Source organism: Petaurus breviceps, unplaced genomic scaffold (assembly GCF_028583685.1).
Source record: "Petaurus breviceps papuanus isolate PSGF00001 unplaced genomic scaffold, PetGlider_PUasm1.0 91133, whole genome shotgun sequence".
Taxonomy (NCBI): Eukaryota; Metazoa; Chordata; class Mammalia; order Diprotodontia; family Petauridae; genus Petaurus; species Petaurus breviceps.
The window spans coordinates 48,441,266-48,458,894 of NW_027187419.1; the positions used below are offsets into that span (position 1 = coordinate 48,441,266).

The 17,629-nt window shown below is 37.6% G+C and overlaps 1 protein-coding gene across 1 annotated transcript in view; it reads right to left on the reverse strand.

Moving 5' to 3' along the window:
* Positions 1-17,629, reverse strand: part of OPCML (opioid binding protein/cell adhesion molecule like) — a 733,671-nt gene that overhangs the window by 573,802 nt on the left and 142,240 nt on the right. The window lies entirely within an intron of this gene.

Consider the following 17,629-nt stretch of genomic DNA (forward strand, 5'->3'; position numbering starts at 1 on the left):
CCAGAAAAATAGTAGAGAATCACTGAAAAATCTCTTTTTTCTTCATATTTCATGAGCCTCATCACTTTTTTTAAAAAACATAGTTCTTGAATTTTATTGAATATGTTGAATATAAAGTATATATATATTAAAATAAACCTTAATTGTTTCTGTGTCCAATTCCTCTTCAGTGCTATCATATAATATCAATTCTTCCTTCAGAAAATCTACTACATTTAACTCTTTTTTTTATGAGCAATCAGGGTTAAGTAACTTGCTCAAGGTTACACGGCCAGTTATTTCTGTGTGTGGTGCTAAGTGTCGGAGCCCAGATTTGATTCCCGGGTCATCCTGATTCTGGGGCCAGTGCTCTTACTTGCTGAGCCACCTGGCTGCCCAACTCTTCTTTTAAAAATAGGTTTTTATTTATCTCTTTTGTTTTCATATTGCCTAGAATTGGGGGGGGGGCCTAGGTGGGTCAGGGAATAGAGCACCGGCCCTGGAGTCAGGAGGACCTGAGTTCAAATTGGACTTCAGACACTTAACACTTATTAGCTGAGTGACCTTAGGCAAGTCACTTAACCCTAATTGCCCTGCCTTCCCCCTCCAGAAAGCAAAAAAAAACCCCAAACAAACCAAAAACCAACATATTGCCTAGAATTCTCCTTGTATCCCTCCCTCTTCAAAAACAAAGACCTCCCTCATTACAAGTAAAATTAAATAATTCATCAAAAATATCTAATATGTAATGTTCTACACTCCTGGAAATTACACCTCTGTAAAGGAGTACAGGGTATCTGTATCTTCTCATAGCTCTTCTTTGGGGCAAAGCTTGTTCTTTTTGTAATTTTTCAGCATTTGTTTTCTATAAGCTTTCTTTTAAAAATTTTCCCCCATTTATGTAGTTGCAATTGATATGCAGATTGTTTTCTTGGCTCTACTTACTTCACTCTGCATCAATTCATGTTAGTTTTTTCATCCTTCTCTGAATTCATCAAAGTCTTTATTTCTTATATCATAGTAATATCCCATTACATTCATGCGTGGCAATTTGTTTATTAGTTTCCCAGTCAATGAATATTTATTTTGATTTGTAATTTTTTTTCTATGACAAAAAGTGATGCTGTAAATATTTTGGTGTATATGGAGTCTTTTTGTTAATTATCTCTTTAAAGTATATACCTAACAGTAGAATTTCTGGAGCAAAGAGTCTGGGCATTTTAGCCACTTTCAATAATTTCAAATTGCTTTCCAGAATTTATCACTCTAATAATAACATATTACTCTGCCTGTTTTCCCATCAATCCTCCAATATCGACTATTCCCTTCTTTTGTGATTGTTGTCAATTTGTAGGGTAATAGGTGAAATGTCAGGCTTGTTTTGATTTGTATTTCTCTTATTACTAGTATTTTGGAGCATTCTTTCACATGACTTTTAATAACTGTCAAGTCTTCATTTGAGAACTCTTTAGTTACATTCTTTAACCACTTATTTGTATACAAAGACTTTTGTTATTATGTATTTCTGTTTTTTCTGCATATATCCATCTATCATCTATCTATCTATCTATCTATCTATCTATCTATCTATCTATCTATCTGTCTGTCTGTCTGTGTCTGTCTTTCTGTCTGTCTATCTATATTTTACTTATTTCAGTCTTATTGCTAGAATTTTATTTGGTTGTTAGAGAATTTATAGGGACAGGTGTATCAAACAGGGTTATAGGCATGGCCAGGATGGTGGTCTCAGGCATCCAGGGGACCTGTAAACAGCAAATAAAGTTGTCCATGTGGGCAATAGGATGGTTCACCCAGAAGGGGATGCAGGGAGAGAAGCCTTCCATGGTGGCAGATGGGACACATTCCCAGAAGGGCTATCTGCAATTTAGATATCAAACCTTTATCAGAGATATTTGATATGTTTTACCTAGTTGACCATTTTACTTCTCATCTTAGATGTATTAATGTTGCCTGTGAAAAAAGATTTTGAATTTTATGTGATCAAAAATATCTACTTTAACTCTCACTCTTCTAATTGAATTAATGTTAATGTGTTAATGAATTCATGACATTAATTTTAAAATTTCTAAAACTAAAGTTTGTGTAGAGAGATAGGGTAGTATAGTGGAGAGGAATCAAACTCACAGAAGCCAGCCTGACATGTGGTCAGAAGAAGATTTAAATAAAATTGGGAAATGTTTAATAAAATAAACAAAATGCAATAAAATATGGATAATGTTAATTTGTGGTTTTCTAAGTCGAATTGAGGCCTGCTGGGATCCATTTCTATGGATGACACCCATGTTGTAGTGGGTATCAAGGTGACCTGGGTTCAAGTCAAGCCTTTGACGCACACTGGCTCTAGGACTATGAATGAATGACTAAAAGAAAAAAAAATGTTTCTTATGTACCAAGCACCAGGGGATACAAATAGAAAAGAGAAACAGTATCTGCTCTCAAGGAACTCATATTATCTTCCCCCCTAAACCCTTCCTGCTCCTAACCTCCCCAGTATTATAGAGGACAACACCATCCTCCCAGTCCCTCAAGCTTGAAACTTAGGTGTCATCCTCAACTTCTCACTATGTCTGTTGCCAAGATCCCCTTCTAGGTCCTCATCACCTCCTGCCTGGATTGTTGCAATTGCCTGCTGGTCAGTCTGCCTTCTTCAGGTCTTTCCTCACTCGAATCCATTTTCCATTCAGTCACCAAAGTGATGTTCCTAAAGCACAAATGCAACCATCTCACTCCTTTACTCAATAAATTACAGTAGCTTCCTATTGCCCCTAGGATCAAATAAAAAATCCTGTTTGGCATTCAAAGTCCAATCTTACCTACCCCTCTCTACTTCTACCTTTCTAATCTTCTTAGACTAAATTCCCTGTGATGCACTCCTCAAACCAGTAACATTGATCCATGGGCTGTTCCAAGAGCAAGACATTCTATTTCTCAGCTCCAGGCATTTTCTCTGGCTGCCCCCCATGCATGAAATGCCCTCTCTCCTCATCTCCATCTACTTGGTCTCTTGGCTTTAAGTTCCAACTAAAATTCCATCTTTTACAGCCTTTTCCAAGTCCTCTTAATTTTTATCTTTTAATTATTTCCTTTTTTATCTTATACATATACTGTGTTTGTACATATTTGTTTGTTTGTCATCTCTGCCATTAGATTGTGAACTCCTTATGTACCAAGCACAGTAATAAGTGCTGGGGATACACATAGAAAAGGTAAATAGTATTTGCTCTTAAAGAACTCATATAGTTTTCCCCCTTAACCCTTCCCTGCTCCTAACTTCCTAATTACTATGGAGGGCAACAGCATCCTCCCAGTTCTCAGGCTCAAAACCTAGGAGTTATCCTCTATTTGTCTCTTTTTCTATCTTCAGTGTTTAGCAAAGTACTTGACACGTAAAGAGCATTTAACAAATGTTTAATGACTGCTATTCTATTTGCTAGAGATGAGACATATAGTGGGGCTTCAGCTGCAGGGCAGGTGAAAAGATACTAAGTTCTTAAGGATGTTGGCAAGTTGGCAAGAGCCAGGGGGTTCTTCCAGTGCATTGGCTCAGATGGCAATGCTTGGAGGCCTGCAGGGTGTAGTGGCAAAGCAAATTTTAAGCCATAGTCATCTTCCAACTTCTAAAAAATTATAATTGATATGCTCATTCTGAGAAAGTTAATATTTTAAGTTACTTAAACTCAACAGTGCCTTCCCAGACAATCCTCTAAGACTGTAAGTTATGAACTATCGCCAATCTGTATCAGAGGAGTTTTTCATACCCCAAACCAATGCAATCACAGGTCCTGACAATAAATAAATTATATATATATATATATATATATGCATATGTGATACATACATAAACGAATGAATAAAATACACAAATGATTCAATCAATAAATGAGTAAGTAAATAAGCAAAAATGAACAAACCAAGAAAAAAGGGTTTATCTAACATTATTTCCACTGAGATTGGTATCTTGCTAGGATTTTTGGGAAATATTTTACTCTTATTAAGGAGAAATATATTTACAAGCAATCTCTTTGGAATGCCTATTGATTGTTGAGAAGAGGGATAGGGGAATTGAAGACTGGGGAGTGGAAATTTTGAATGGAGGATATCAATTCCCCCTTTGATTTGCGAGGAAGCTTTATTTATTTTGAATTCTTATTAGTCTAACCAGTGATTTTCCCTTTGTCCTCAAATTGTGTGTGTGTGTGTTTTGCAGGTGGAGGGTACTGATATTTAGGGTATGTGATTCCTTGTGCTCTCAAGAAGATTTTTTAAATTCTGACTTGGGTGAAGTAAAGAAGTGTGGAGAGGAAAAGAGAGACAGACACAGAGAGAGAGAGAGAGAGAGAGAGAGAGAGAGAGAGAGAGAGAGAGAGAGAGAGAGAGAGAGAGAGAGAGAGAGGTGCATGATAATTATGTTTAAATATTTGAAGGTCTCTCTTGTAGAAGAATGATTAGACATGTTCTGTCTGGTGAACAATGAGTAGGAGCTAATATAGACAGTCTGATTTAGGCTCAAAATAAGGAAAGCCTAATAATTAGCGCTCTCTCATAGTGGAATGGGTTGACTCAAGAATTAGGATGGGGGTTCCTTCTCACTAACGTGTCTTCAAGCAGGGAATGAAGAGCCATTTGTCAGGGATATCACGGGCGGGGGGAGATATGAACAGTTAGGAATTGGACTTAGATGTCTTCTGAGGTTTCTTAAGCTCTCAACTTCTGTGACTGTTGTCTATCACCTTTGAAGGGAGGTAGGGAAGACATGTAGGTAGGGTTTTGTACATGTATGCATGGAAGGATTCATCATTTAAAATCTTATTTAAAAATGTACATAAATTAATTTGTATATGGTGGCTCCTAATCTGAAACAGACATAGAACTGCTTAGATTTTTCGTATAGAACCTAGAACTTTATCCACAGAGATAAATATTATGCTGACCTTTCCCAAACCAGTGGCCAAAACATTCCCCAACATATTTAAAGTGACTTGTTAATGTAAAGGGAACTAAGATCATGACTGCTTCCTCCATTTTGTCTACATTATATTGAATGCTCTGTGAGGTGGTATTTATTCAGAATGATGTCTGCTAAAGTAACATTGTATGACTCTATCACCTTAGGATTTTCCCTGGAAACACAATATCTGATTCAAAAGTCTGGTACCTTATTCACAAAAATATAATACTAATGATTTTTTTAAAGCTATATTTTAATACTATATGAGGATGGGGAGTCAGAGAAATCTTTTGAAGGTTTACATGGTTTAAATGATTGCTTAATTTTATTAGGACTCCATGACATTTAAAAAATATATTTGAGAACAAATCAACTTAGTCAGTAAAATCAGTGTAATTTTTGAGTTTTGAGGCAGTTAGGTGGCATGTTAGATAGAGGTCTGGGCCCAGAGTCAGGAAGACCTGAATTTGAATCTGGTCTCGGACACTTAACTGCTGTGTGACCCTGAGCAAGTCATTTAACCTCTGTTTGCCTCACGTTTCTTCAGTATAAAATAAGTATGATAATAGAATAAATCTCAAAGGGTTGTTGTGAGAATAAAGCCTGACACAGAGGAGGGGCAATATAAATGTTTATTTCTTTCCCCATTCCTTATTAAAACTACACCAAAATTATTGATCTTTTTTTCTTTCCAAAATACATCATATATTGCTTTCTCATGATAGAAGTACAGAGTGATTAAAAACTCTGACCAATGGCAGTTCATAGTGGGAATGAGATCATGATATGATGTGATGGCTTGTAGATGATGAAAGGTAGAAGGGGTTTGGGGAAGCATAAACCTTGTAATAAGGATAAGAAGACCTGTAAGAAAAGGCAAAACCACAGAAATAACAAGAGTGGATACGTGCCATCAATAGGGAACTTACAAAATTAAGCTTAGATAATTGTTGTTAAATGGAGTCATGTTAAGGTGGGGTAGAACAGGGGTGGAAGAGGAGAAACAATATTAGCTTTAATATCACAAGAGGCAATGACAAAAGGCCATGGAAAAGGAAGGAGAACTTGTAGGATTATGATGGGGTCAAGAGAAAATTACACACAGGGACCATGAAATTCTAGGGATGGATGGAAGAGAATTTGAGACTTCACTCCTGGAATCGTGGAATTTCAGATTTGAAAGGGACCTTAGCTAAAGTAACCCTTTTTTTTTGGTCTTTTTGGAGGGGAGAAGGCAAGGCAATTGGAGTTAAGCCCAAGGTCACAAAGCTAGTAAGAGTTGGGTGTCTGAGGCTGAATTTGAACTCAGGTCCTCCTGACCCCAGGGTCAGTGCTCTATTCCCTGCACCACCTAGCTGCCCCTAAAGTAACCTTTCTAAAAAAGAATTTCCCGTATGATATAGTGAAAAGGAATATTCATCCAGGATGCTTCTACAAGGAGACTTTACCAAACTCCCTTAATGCTAATGCTTCCTCTATTGGTTATCTCCAGTTTACCCAGTATTTAGCATGTCTGTACCTAATTGTTTTCATGTTGTACCCTCCATTAGACAGTGAGCTTCTTGAGAGCAGGGGGTTCTCCTTAATTCTGTGCAGCTAGGTAGTGTAGTAACAGCGTGCTGGGCCTGGAATTAGGGGGACCTGAGTTCAAATTTGACTCAGAGACTTACTAGCTATCTGACCTTGGGCACTTCATTTAACTCTGTTTGCTTTAGTTTCCTCATCTGTAAAATGAGCTGGAAAAGGAAATGGCAAACCATTCCTTTATCTTTGCCAAGAAAACCCCAAATGGAGTCATGGTGAATCAGACATGACTGAAGAGACTCAGCAAAAAAAAAAAAAAAATTCTTGTTCACTGGCTAACTGATCAACTGCTCCAGTAAAGGGAAACCTACAAACTCCAAAAGCAGCCCATTCCATCATCAAATATTTCTGATTATTAGGAAGTGTTTGTGTTTTCTTTTGCTTCCAAACTAAATGTTCCACTTTGCAGCTTCTATGCATTGTTTCTGGGTTAAAGCATAATAAATAACCATGTGCTAACCCTTCAAATATCTGATCACAGCTATCATTTCCTCTCTGGGTCTGTCCCTCCCTCTCCACATCTTTTCTTCGTTAGGCCAAACATCTCCAGTTTTTTCAGCTGATTCTTAAATGGCATGGTATTGAGACTCTTCTCCATTCTGGTTTCCCTCCTCTGAACACTCTCCAGCTTATCAATATCCTTCCTAATATCTTATGCACAAAACATCAGTTACTTGCAACTTTGGAACTTCAGAATTCAGTACTCCATCGAAGGTTTGACTACTGTAGTGTTCCACAGAACTGGCACCATCCTAATCTTAAATACTGTGCCTCACTCAATGTGATTTATAATTCCACCCCATTTCCTGGCTGCATATGATACCATTTACTCATATTAGTTTATAGTCTTCTAGGCCCCAAATCTTCTCTTTTCCCTCAGAGGAACTGGAATCCAGCCATGACTCCCCCATATGGTATTTGTGAAGCTGATTTTTGGAATCAAAATGTAAGACTCTTCAATATTCCTATTAAATTCCACTTCAGGTTTAGTTCAATATCTCTTTTTTGAAACTTGATCTGTCATTAAGCATATAACAGCTATACCTCCCAGATTTGAGTCATCTGCAAATTTGATAAGAATATCATATATAGACACACATATATGCACACATATGTATACATTCACACATATATGTATGTATGTGTCTCCAAGTCATTGATAAAAAATCTAAAAAAATTTACAAAGTAAACAAAGACCCCTGTGATGCTCCACTAGAGATGTTGACCTCAAACCATTAATGAATTGTCATTGTTAGATTAAAAACTCTATGCCATTATCATCAGGTGGAGAAACTGCTACCTCAGTATAACCCCTCAGAAGGGAATCAATGACCACCACTATTCATCTCTTCTTCCTTTGACCTCACTGAATGATCTCTCACCTGAGAGTATCTATAGCTGCTAATTTTCATTGGAATCTGAATAGCTATTCCTTCTTCTCCTATCTGCTAATTAGTTCAGTATTCAGTGTTCTGGTTTTTTTTAACCTTACTCAGGCATATTCTTCCACTTTCTAAGCTATTATGGGACAGGAATACCCTATCTCTTCTGATCTTTTCTTTTCTTTGTTTTTATACTGAAGCTATCTAATTTTTTAAAGGAATGCTTCATTCTTGCAAAAAAAAACCTGAAAGAGGAAAGGAATTCAAGTCTTTTTACCTTCTCTTCTGGGAGGGAGACCAGCCTGCTGCCTTGAGGAGAGAGAACAATTTCTTCACTATGACAAAAAGATAAATGTGCACATTATTCGGGTCACTACAAAATTCTCCTTGCTTTCCATATTTTCTAGAAGCAAGACATTCAGGACTTTACCATTTTTGCTTCTGGTCAGCCTCCCTGAAGACTGGCCCCATGCCTGTAATTCCCTCCTTTCTCATCTCCATCTCCTAGTTTTTCTGGGTTCCTTCCATTTTTATCTAATGTCTCTCCTCCAAGAAGCCTTTCCTGGTTCTCCTTAATCATAGTGCCTTCTCTCTGAGATTATCCTTAATTTTTTAGGCAACTGTGCTGTATGAGTAAAGCAGAAATGAAGTAGCTCAATAGAAAAGTAAAATGTGCAAATTTAGGGAATCCACCTCAAATGTTCACATGGATTGTTTGTGCCCAACCTCTGGTAGAGCCTTCCAAATTTGTATTGGCCTAATCAGCCACAGATACATTGTAACGTGACTCTAACATAATGATGTCATTTTGGTTCCCTTCAAAAACAAAGAATAACCACCACTCAATCTCCATTTTAACTTGTACATATGTTGTTTGTATGTAGATGGTTGCATCTTGTCTAGACTATGACCTCCTTGTTGGCAGACTGCTTTTGTTTATTTGTTTGTTTGTTTGTTCTCCTTTCTTTGTATTCCCAGAGTTTTAGACAGACACATAGGAGGTACTTAAGAAACACTAGTTGATAAATTGAGTGAGGATAGAACCCATGTCCTAAAACTGCAAATCAAGGGATCTTTCCAGTGAATCAAGATGGATTTCAATCATAGCAAGGTCTGAACTTGAAAAAGGAGATGGGGCAATTATGGGAAGAATACATACAGCCCCTTCTAACTTGTGCCTTTTAGAATATTGAGTTTTCATCCTTGAGCTAAGCTCAAGCATTATGTCATGAAACCTTGCATGGTCCCATTCCTTTATCACCAAGCACAAATATAGTGAAGTTACCCTGGAGAGAAAAGAGATTACTACTAGTGCTTTGTAATGGCATCATTTACACCTGACAATTGCTATCAGCTTTCCTTCCTTCTCTGCAGTCTCACATCATGAGGTGGTCTTTTTTTCCCTCAATGCTAACCTCTCCAGTTGTATCCTCGATTTCATCCCCTTCCCATCTCCTTTGAGACCTTGCTCCACTGACCACTCTCTCACTTTCAAATTCTCCTTTTCTACTAGCAACAGTCTTGATAACTTACAAATGTGCTTAAATCGACCTTTCCTTTAACGAACAAATTCTCTGTCAAGTCAGCTAGGATCCAATTTCTCTTCCCCATCACTGCTAGACTTCTAGAAATAACAGTCTAATTCACTGCCTTTACTTCCCCGAGGCCTACTCATTTTTCAACTTTCTGCAACCTGGTTTTCAATACCAGCCTTATTCTACTCTTTTCAAAGTCAATGATGCCATTTGAATGATTAAATCCAGTAGGCCATTCTCTGTCCTCATTCTCATTGACCTTTCTGTGTCATCCTTTTCTTCCTGACAGTTTGTCCTCTTTCATCCTGAGTCACAAAATATTTTTCTGGTTCTCTTTCTACATATTTGAACATTCCTTCTTGGTCTTTTCTTCTGGTACATGTTTTCCCTTCTACTTTTCAAGGATGAGCATCCCCTAAGACTATCCTTGGATTTCTCTGCTTTCTCTACAGCTTCTCCATTAAAAACCTCAACTAATTATCAGCTTGTCATGGGTGACTCTGAAATCTATATTTCTAGCCCCCATGTCTCCTCAGGCTCCAATCTCTCATTTCTAACACCCTGTAGACACTACCTGGATGTCTTGCTAACACCTCGAATTCAATATGTTCAAGCCTCAAGTCATCATCTTCCTTCCAAAACCAGTCTTCCCAACTTGTCTATTTCTGCAGATGGTACTGCATTTATCTAGGCTACAATCTGCAGAATCATCTTTGACTCTTCACTTTCCCCCATGACTTAGTTCTGATTAGTTGTCAATTCCACCTGTACATTATTTCTAACATTTGTCTTCCCCTTTCTTGGCATACTGCTACAACCTTAATTCAGGCCTTCATCATCTCTCCCATCAATGATAATAGCTCCTTGATTGATCTTCCAGAGTCTAGTCTCTCCCCTGTCCAGTCCATTCTTCATCCAGCTGCCACAATAATTATCCTAATTTTCTGACCATGTCAGTTTCCTGCTCAATTTTTTTTTTTAGTGGCTCTGTATTGCCTATAGGCTAAGATATAAGTCCTTAGCATCGCATTTAAGACCCTCCATGGTCTGGCTCCAAACTAACTTTCCAATCTTATTTCACCCTGTTTTTCCTCATGCATGGTACTCCCCAGCCAAATGGCACCAATAAGTACTCTATGATATGGTACTAGACTCTTCAAATTCTGTGCATTCACAAAGGCTAATTTTTTTCTCCCCCGGGCCTCCCAAAACCTGCAATGCACTTCCTCCACATTTTTGCCAATTGAAATCCTCCTTGTTGGGGCGGCCAGGTAGCACAGCAAGTAAGGGCACCAGCCCCAGTGTCGGGATGACCTGGGGATCAAATCTGGGCTGAGATACTTAGCACCACACCCAGAAATAACTGGCCGTGTAACCTTGAGCAAATTACTTAACCCCGATTGCTTAGAAAAAAGAAAAGAAAAAGAAATCCTCCTTGTTTAAGGACTATCTCAGATGATGTCTCCTTCATGAAGTTTTTTTTCCCATCCCCAACAAACTTTATAGAGGTACCAAATCATTTTTTTGCTTAATCTCAATGGAATTTCTCTAATAGAGTTATTTTAATAACAGGTATTTAGGAATGCAACTAATTTATTCTCATTTATTTTTCTCATGTTATTTTATTTTACAATTAGCAAGCATTTATTTTCTTCCTTGTACCCCCTCCTTTCCCAATGTAGAAGAAAAAGGAAAAACAAAATTCTTGTAACAAAAATGCATGGTTAAGCAACAAAAATTCCAATCTGTTCGTGTCCAAAAAAAATGAATGTATGTCTCATTCTGTTTCTTGAATCTATCCAGCTAAATGCAATCTCTCCTTCCTCAATTTTTCTTAAGGCAATTTGCCTGGATTTCACTTGTGTTTATGCTTATGATAGCATTCTACCGACCTTGTACATGTGTCCTATCTCCCTTTACATTATTATATATTATATTGGTGAAATATTATATGTTGGTAAAATGGTTAAAGGCAAGGGTCATGTCTTTTTATGTTTATATCTATAACCTCTATGTATCCTTCACATTGTAAGCACCTAAAAAAGAGGATTAATTAAATGAGGCATTTTGCTGAGTGCTCAAATTGTATATTTCCATCTGGGGTACATAATATATAGAACTGATTTCTTCCTGAAAAGAGCTTACACAATGTAAGAATTGTGCATTTTATACCTAAGAGGCCAACAACACCCCCAAAAGATAGAGGTCAAGCCAGGGAAATTTTTTTGCCTAACTGATGTTGATAATTGTTTACCAAATCTGCTTTTAAATGCCACAGGCAGGATTAATATGTTAAATAGTAACTATTATATGTGACTTTTCTTTCACCTAGTTATTAGCAATGGGGAATAGGTAATTTTGCCTGTGGTATATCTGAATTCATGTGATAATGAGTTATGTTAACAATATTCTTCTATACAGGAGTTACCCGCACCAATGGATATTTGAAGATCAGAAAGACTGACTTCCCTAAGTTTGCAATGACAGGAAGTAATGATACTATGAAGAGGACCCAAAGAATCTGAACTCCCTCTACTAAGCTTTGGTCACTTCATCCTCTTCAGGGGTATCTCTAATGGGAGTAAAGAAACAAACAAAAAAACTCTAGAATATATAGTTGCATTTCTACCTAGATTTTTCATCAGGAAAAAAAATGAAATTCAAAGTGTTTCCTGAAACATTTTCTCTGTGAAAACAAAAACTAGTCTCCAGAGGGAAGAATGAACATGAACTGTTTTGACTCTAATCACAGCACATTTTTTTTCTCAAAATCTAAAACCACTGAGGAATCCATGAACATTTTCCTATAAGAAAAGAATTTTCATCAATTTAACAGTCTGAGAAATTTCCCACATCATGCTAGAAAAAAGAACCATCAAAGCTATGGCCAAAATCCATGAATGACCAGGGAGTGAAATAGACAAATCTAAGGTGGATTTGAGGTGAAGAAGGGAGTGGAGATGGTAAGATAGCTGTGACGTATTTGTATAATGCACTCTTGTACTATAAGACAGACAGAGACAGAGACACAGAGATGGGAGGGGGGAAAGGAAGGAAAGAGTCATTTCTTAAGTGCTTATTACATATTAGGCACTATGCTAAGCATTTTACAAATGTGAATTCATTTGATCCTTACAACAATCCTGAGATGCAGGTGCTGTTATTATTCCCATTTTATAGTTGAGGGAACTGAGGTAAATAGAGATTAAGTAGCTTGCTCAGGGTCTCACATCTAGTAAGTATGTGAGGCTACATTTGAACTCAGTCCCAGTGCTCCGTCCACTCTGGCACTTAGCTACCTCTCCTCTAGGGACTGTGTCTTACTGAAAACCAAATGAAGGTGGGAACTATATGCAATAGTCTAAGAATCAAGGCCCAGGTGGAAACTTGATCCCATTTCTAAAATGTACTGCTTGGTGCTCCCTATGTTCATGGCTCCAAGCTGCCCAGGCTGCCTTTAATCAGATTGTAATCACGTATGAAGCAGGGTTTCCAAAGGTACATAAAAACTTTGTGTTGGTGGCTAATTAGATACATTATATGACCAACTCAATATTAATTCAATAAAAAATGAGTGCAAGACCACAGAGGGTGGTTTATGTTATCTACTGTGCTGACCCACCAACAAATATTTTGTTGACCTCCGTCATTTATCTACAATCCTTCCATTTCTGCTTTTCCCTCCACTCTTTCACCCCCGAGATAAAATATGGATCAGATGCTGCACAATAGCTATTCTTAGGAGCAACAGATGCAAATGTGGTGGCTTTTCAATTATTTGGCAACCAAACTGATGGTTCCAAGACAGCAACTAATTAAAATCTAATTGAAATAAAAGCATTTCCAATTCAGTCTTCTTTCATCGGCTCCCCAGTAAAAGATTTCTTGCTTTGTGGACTGGCTCTCTTCAGTCCCATTAGCTCCCTTTGCTTTGTAAACAGTCTGTTCTGGATTGCTATCTCTGTGTATCTTGACATATTCTGTAAAGGGCCTGGGGGTATGGGATGAGGGAACTGAAGGGAGGAGAGGATGTTTAGAGTGAGAATGAAAGGCATAAGGGAGAAAATGAATGGAGGGGAAAGAGAGCAGTAGAGTGAAATCAGAGGGCTAGCTAAAGTATTTAGGATTGGGGGAATTTTGAACTTAGGGTAGAAAGGTGAAGATCCAGGGAGAAAATGAAAGAAATATTCCATTGTGTTATAAGCAAAGAGAAAAAAAAGAGGGGAGGTTAGAAAACAGGCACATTAGGATCATGGGTTTATTATAACGTAGATGTCTAAGAAAAAGATGGATTTTTAAAAATAAACCTAAATTAAACCTAATGCTTTCATAGTCCCTGCTTAAAAAAACGAACAAAAAACTTCATTGAATCTCTATTGTCTTTTGGATAAATGCGAATTTAGGGGCTGTACTAGCTGGTTCCAATCTTACCCTAGATTACTGTCCTTCATGTATTCTAACTCCTAGCCAAATGGGACTTGTAGCTGTTCCCCTACTTTATGCTACTGTCTCCAGCATCAGCACATGTGTGATGGGTGACCCTTTCCTTATAATGTATTGCCTCCTCATCTTTGCCTGTTGAAATCATTCTTTTATTTCAAATGTTCAGCAGACACCAGCTCCTTTATGCAAATTTGCTTGATCACTTTCTCTCATATTTTCCTAAAATATTTTACCTAGATCAGTTTACTGCCCTTCTCATAATGTCTGTTTTATTGGTCATTCATGGGTGTCATATAACCTCAACCAGAATGCAAACTTTTTGACGTTAGAGACTGTCCTTTTTCATCTTCATAGCCTTAGCACCTAATGCAGGTTTTGATACAAAAGTAGTCATTTAATGTTTGGTTGGTCTTTTTAATTGAGTTAAAAAACTAGGTTTGGGTAATCAGGGGAATGGTGAATTGATCCACAGTGCAGATCATGGGGCTTTCAGAAACAAGAGTAGTTTTGCTTTTATTAAAGTGCACAGAATAAGAGGTGCTGAGAAAGGAGGCAGAGTGAATGGTAAAATGACCAGATGAGGGACTGTGTGTGAATAGCTGATGGGATGATGTGCAGCAGCACATCTGGGACCTGAAGTTGGCTAGATAGAATGGATTTATTTAGTTTAAGCTCAGACATTTATTAATCAAGCAGTACAAGGAAGAGGAAGAAGATGTAGGTGATTGTTAGAAACCTGCTTAACTAGGCAGGATAATAACAATGATAGTTGATTTTTTAAAAGCACCTTAAGGTATAAATAACAATTTACATATGTGATTTCATTTTATCTGGGCTTCAAGGAGTGGGGAAAGGGAAACATTTATTAAGCCCCTAATATATTCCAAGTACTGTGCTAAGTGCTTTACAAAGATTATCTTATTTGACCCCTGGGAAGTAGGGGCCATTACTGTTCTTATTGTTCAGGTGTTTAGTCATATTCAACTCTTCATGACCCCATAGACCACTGCATTTCAGGCCCTTCTATCCTCCACTATCTCTAGAAGTCTATCTAAGTTCACATTCATTGTTTCTATGATAATACCTATCCATCTCATCCTCTGCTGCCCCTTTTTCCTTTTGCCTTCAATCTTTTCCAACATAAGGATCTTTTCCAATGAGTCATGTCTTCTCATGTGGCCAAAGGATTTAAGCTTCAGCTTAAATTTGATCTTCCAATGAGCAGCCTGAATGAATTTCTTTAAGTAGTGACTGATTGGATCTCCTTGCTGTCCAAGGGACTCTCAAAAGTATCAAAATGTGATAATATTAATGTAAAGCACAAATGTGATAATATTTTCAAGCCTTGGTGATGATGATGATGATGAACAACTGATAAATACAAATACTTGTGAGGTCTCACAGTGAGGTGCAGGTAGAGTTTGCTTATTTTTGTCTTTGTATGAAAAAACTCCTTATTCATCTTATTGTACTATCCTACACCAAGTGATTCAGTCCCTTAGCAACACTGCCAAAGAATGAAAGGAAGAGAAAACCATATTGGGAAATGAGTGTCAGGAAATAAACGTTTATTGTTAGTGTTTCTCATTGATCAAGAATAGATGAGTAGTGCCTAGTTACTATGTGCCAGGAGCTGGGATAAGCTCTGACCTCACAACAGTTTGTGACCAGCTGTCACTAAGGACTAAGTATGAGAAAAGAGATCGTCTTGTCCCAGAGTTGGTATGTGTGTTTGTTTACATGATTTTGAATTATCAATTGGAAATGTTTAAAAAATACCATCATTCTTTTTTTTTTTGCTTTTTGGAGGGCAATTGGGGTTAAGTGACCTGCCCAGGGTCACACAGCTAGTTTTTTTTTGTGTTAAGTATTTGAGGCTGGATTTGAATTCAGGTCCTCCTGACTCCAGGGCCAGTTCTCTATTCACTGCACCACTTAGCCAAAATACCTTTATTCTTATAAATGATTTTGTGTCTTTGTGGGGTGTCATAAATATGGTGATGGGGGTATATAAACTGGAGAAATTTAACCTTGCCATAGGCATATGAATACTAAAGCAAAAAGTCTATCCTCTTTTGTTCTATTCATTAAAATGGAACTTAGGGTCTCTGAAAGAGTCCTGAATTTGGAGTCCAAGGACTTGGGTTCCAGTCTCCTTTCTTTCATTTACCACCTATGTGATCTCATGTATATTTCTTCATCTCTCGGGATTTCAGTTTCATCACCTTTAAAATGAAGAGATTAAATTAGATAATATACAAATTCCCTTCCAACTATCAATCCTATGAAATGGTGTGAAGGAGTGGAGGGATCAAAGGATCTAAACATATTAAAAAATGGAAGAAACCTCAATCTTTTCATGTAGAAGAGGGTACTATTTTTTAATTACTTATTTTAATTTATGGAATGAAACAAACATTTCCATAACATAACCTCATAAAAAATGATTGCTCATGAAACTGCAAATCTATTATGTACAACTTGCTATTCCTTTTAAATATATAATAGTTATCATGTAAATTTATTTTTTCCTCCCTCCTCACCCTAAAGATGGCTACCACTAGACACATATATATCTATATCTGTCTATATGTAAAATTATCTTAAGCATATATCCACTTATCAGTTCTTCCTCTGGATGCAGATAATGCCTTTCTTCATATGTCCTTTATGGTTAATTTGGGTATTTATAACCATCAAAATGATTTATTCACTCAAAGTCATTCTTAAAACAATAATTCTGTCACTGTGTACAATGTTATTATGCTCAAAGAGTTATTAAACTGCCCATACTTTTTTGACCCAGCAATACCACTGCTAGGTCTGTTTCCAGAGATGAGTAGGAAAAAAAGGAAAAGAACTTAAATGTTCTAAAATGTTTACAGCAGCTCTCTTTATGGTGGCAAAGACATGGAATTTGCAGAGATGCTCCTCAATTGGGAAATGGCTGAACAAGGTGTGTGTGTGTGGGTAATATGTTAACCACAAGTTAACCAAACAGTCCCTCCTGTCTAACAAGCAGCCTTTCTAAAAGAGGATAGAAAATAGCTATGCCATGGCATAAGGGGAGGAAGGAAGCAGAAATGTGTGGAATTGTGAGACTTAAAACATCTCTCAGTTTGCATCTTCCTGTTCACAAGGTTTCTGACTCATCCCTGTCTCTATCCTCCCAACCAGGGCCCCTTGAAAAGAAATGATTTTTCTAAAGAATTTGCAAACGCATCTGCAATAGTTTTTGTTTTGTTTTTTCCTGTCCCCATAGCCTGTCAATCCAGGGTGAGCTCCTAGAACCCTGGGCAGGAGGTCCAGCGCTGGAGAGTCTGCTATGCATACTGTGCAGCATTTCACTCAAGAGAATGATTTACCATTATTAATCTTTGCAAGAAGTGGCAAAGGATCACACTGATCAAATGATATCTGTATTATCAGAGAGACATTGAAGCTGTGGCTACATTGCTCCAGCCCCCCTCTCCCTCTCTCCTTCCCTCTTCCCAGCAATATTCACAGTAGCTTAAGGGCTAAACAAACTTGGTTTGAGGACGAAGGAACTGAAGCAATTTGCCTCTGTGCTATTATTAACCACAGGGTTTAGGAAGGCAGCAGCACTGGCAGCCTGAGGAGGGAACCCTGCTGATCCAGAATTTAAGAAAAGACTTAGAAAAGGGAGGATTGGATGGCTCAGCAATTTCATGTTTGGCTGACTTCGTTTTCCACCTCTAGGCACCGGTTCCAAATCT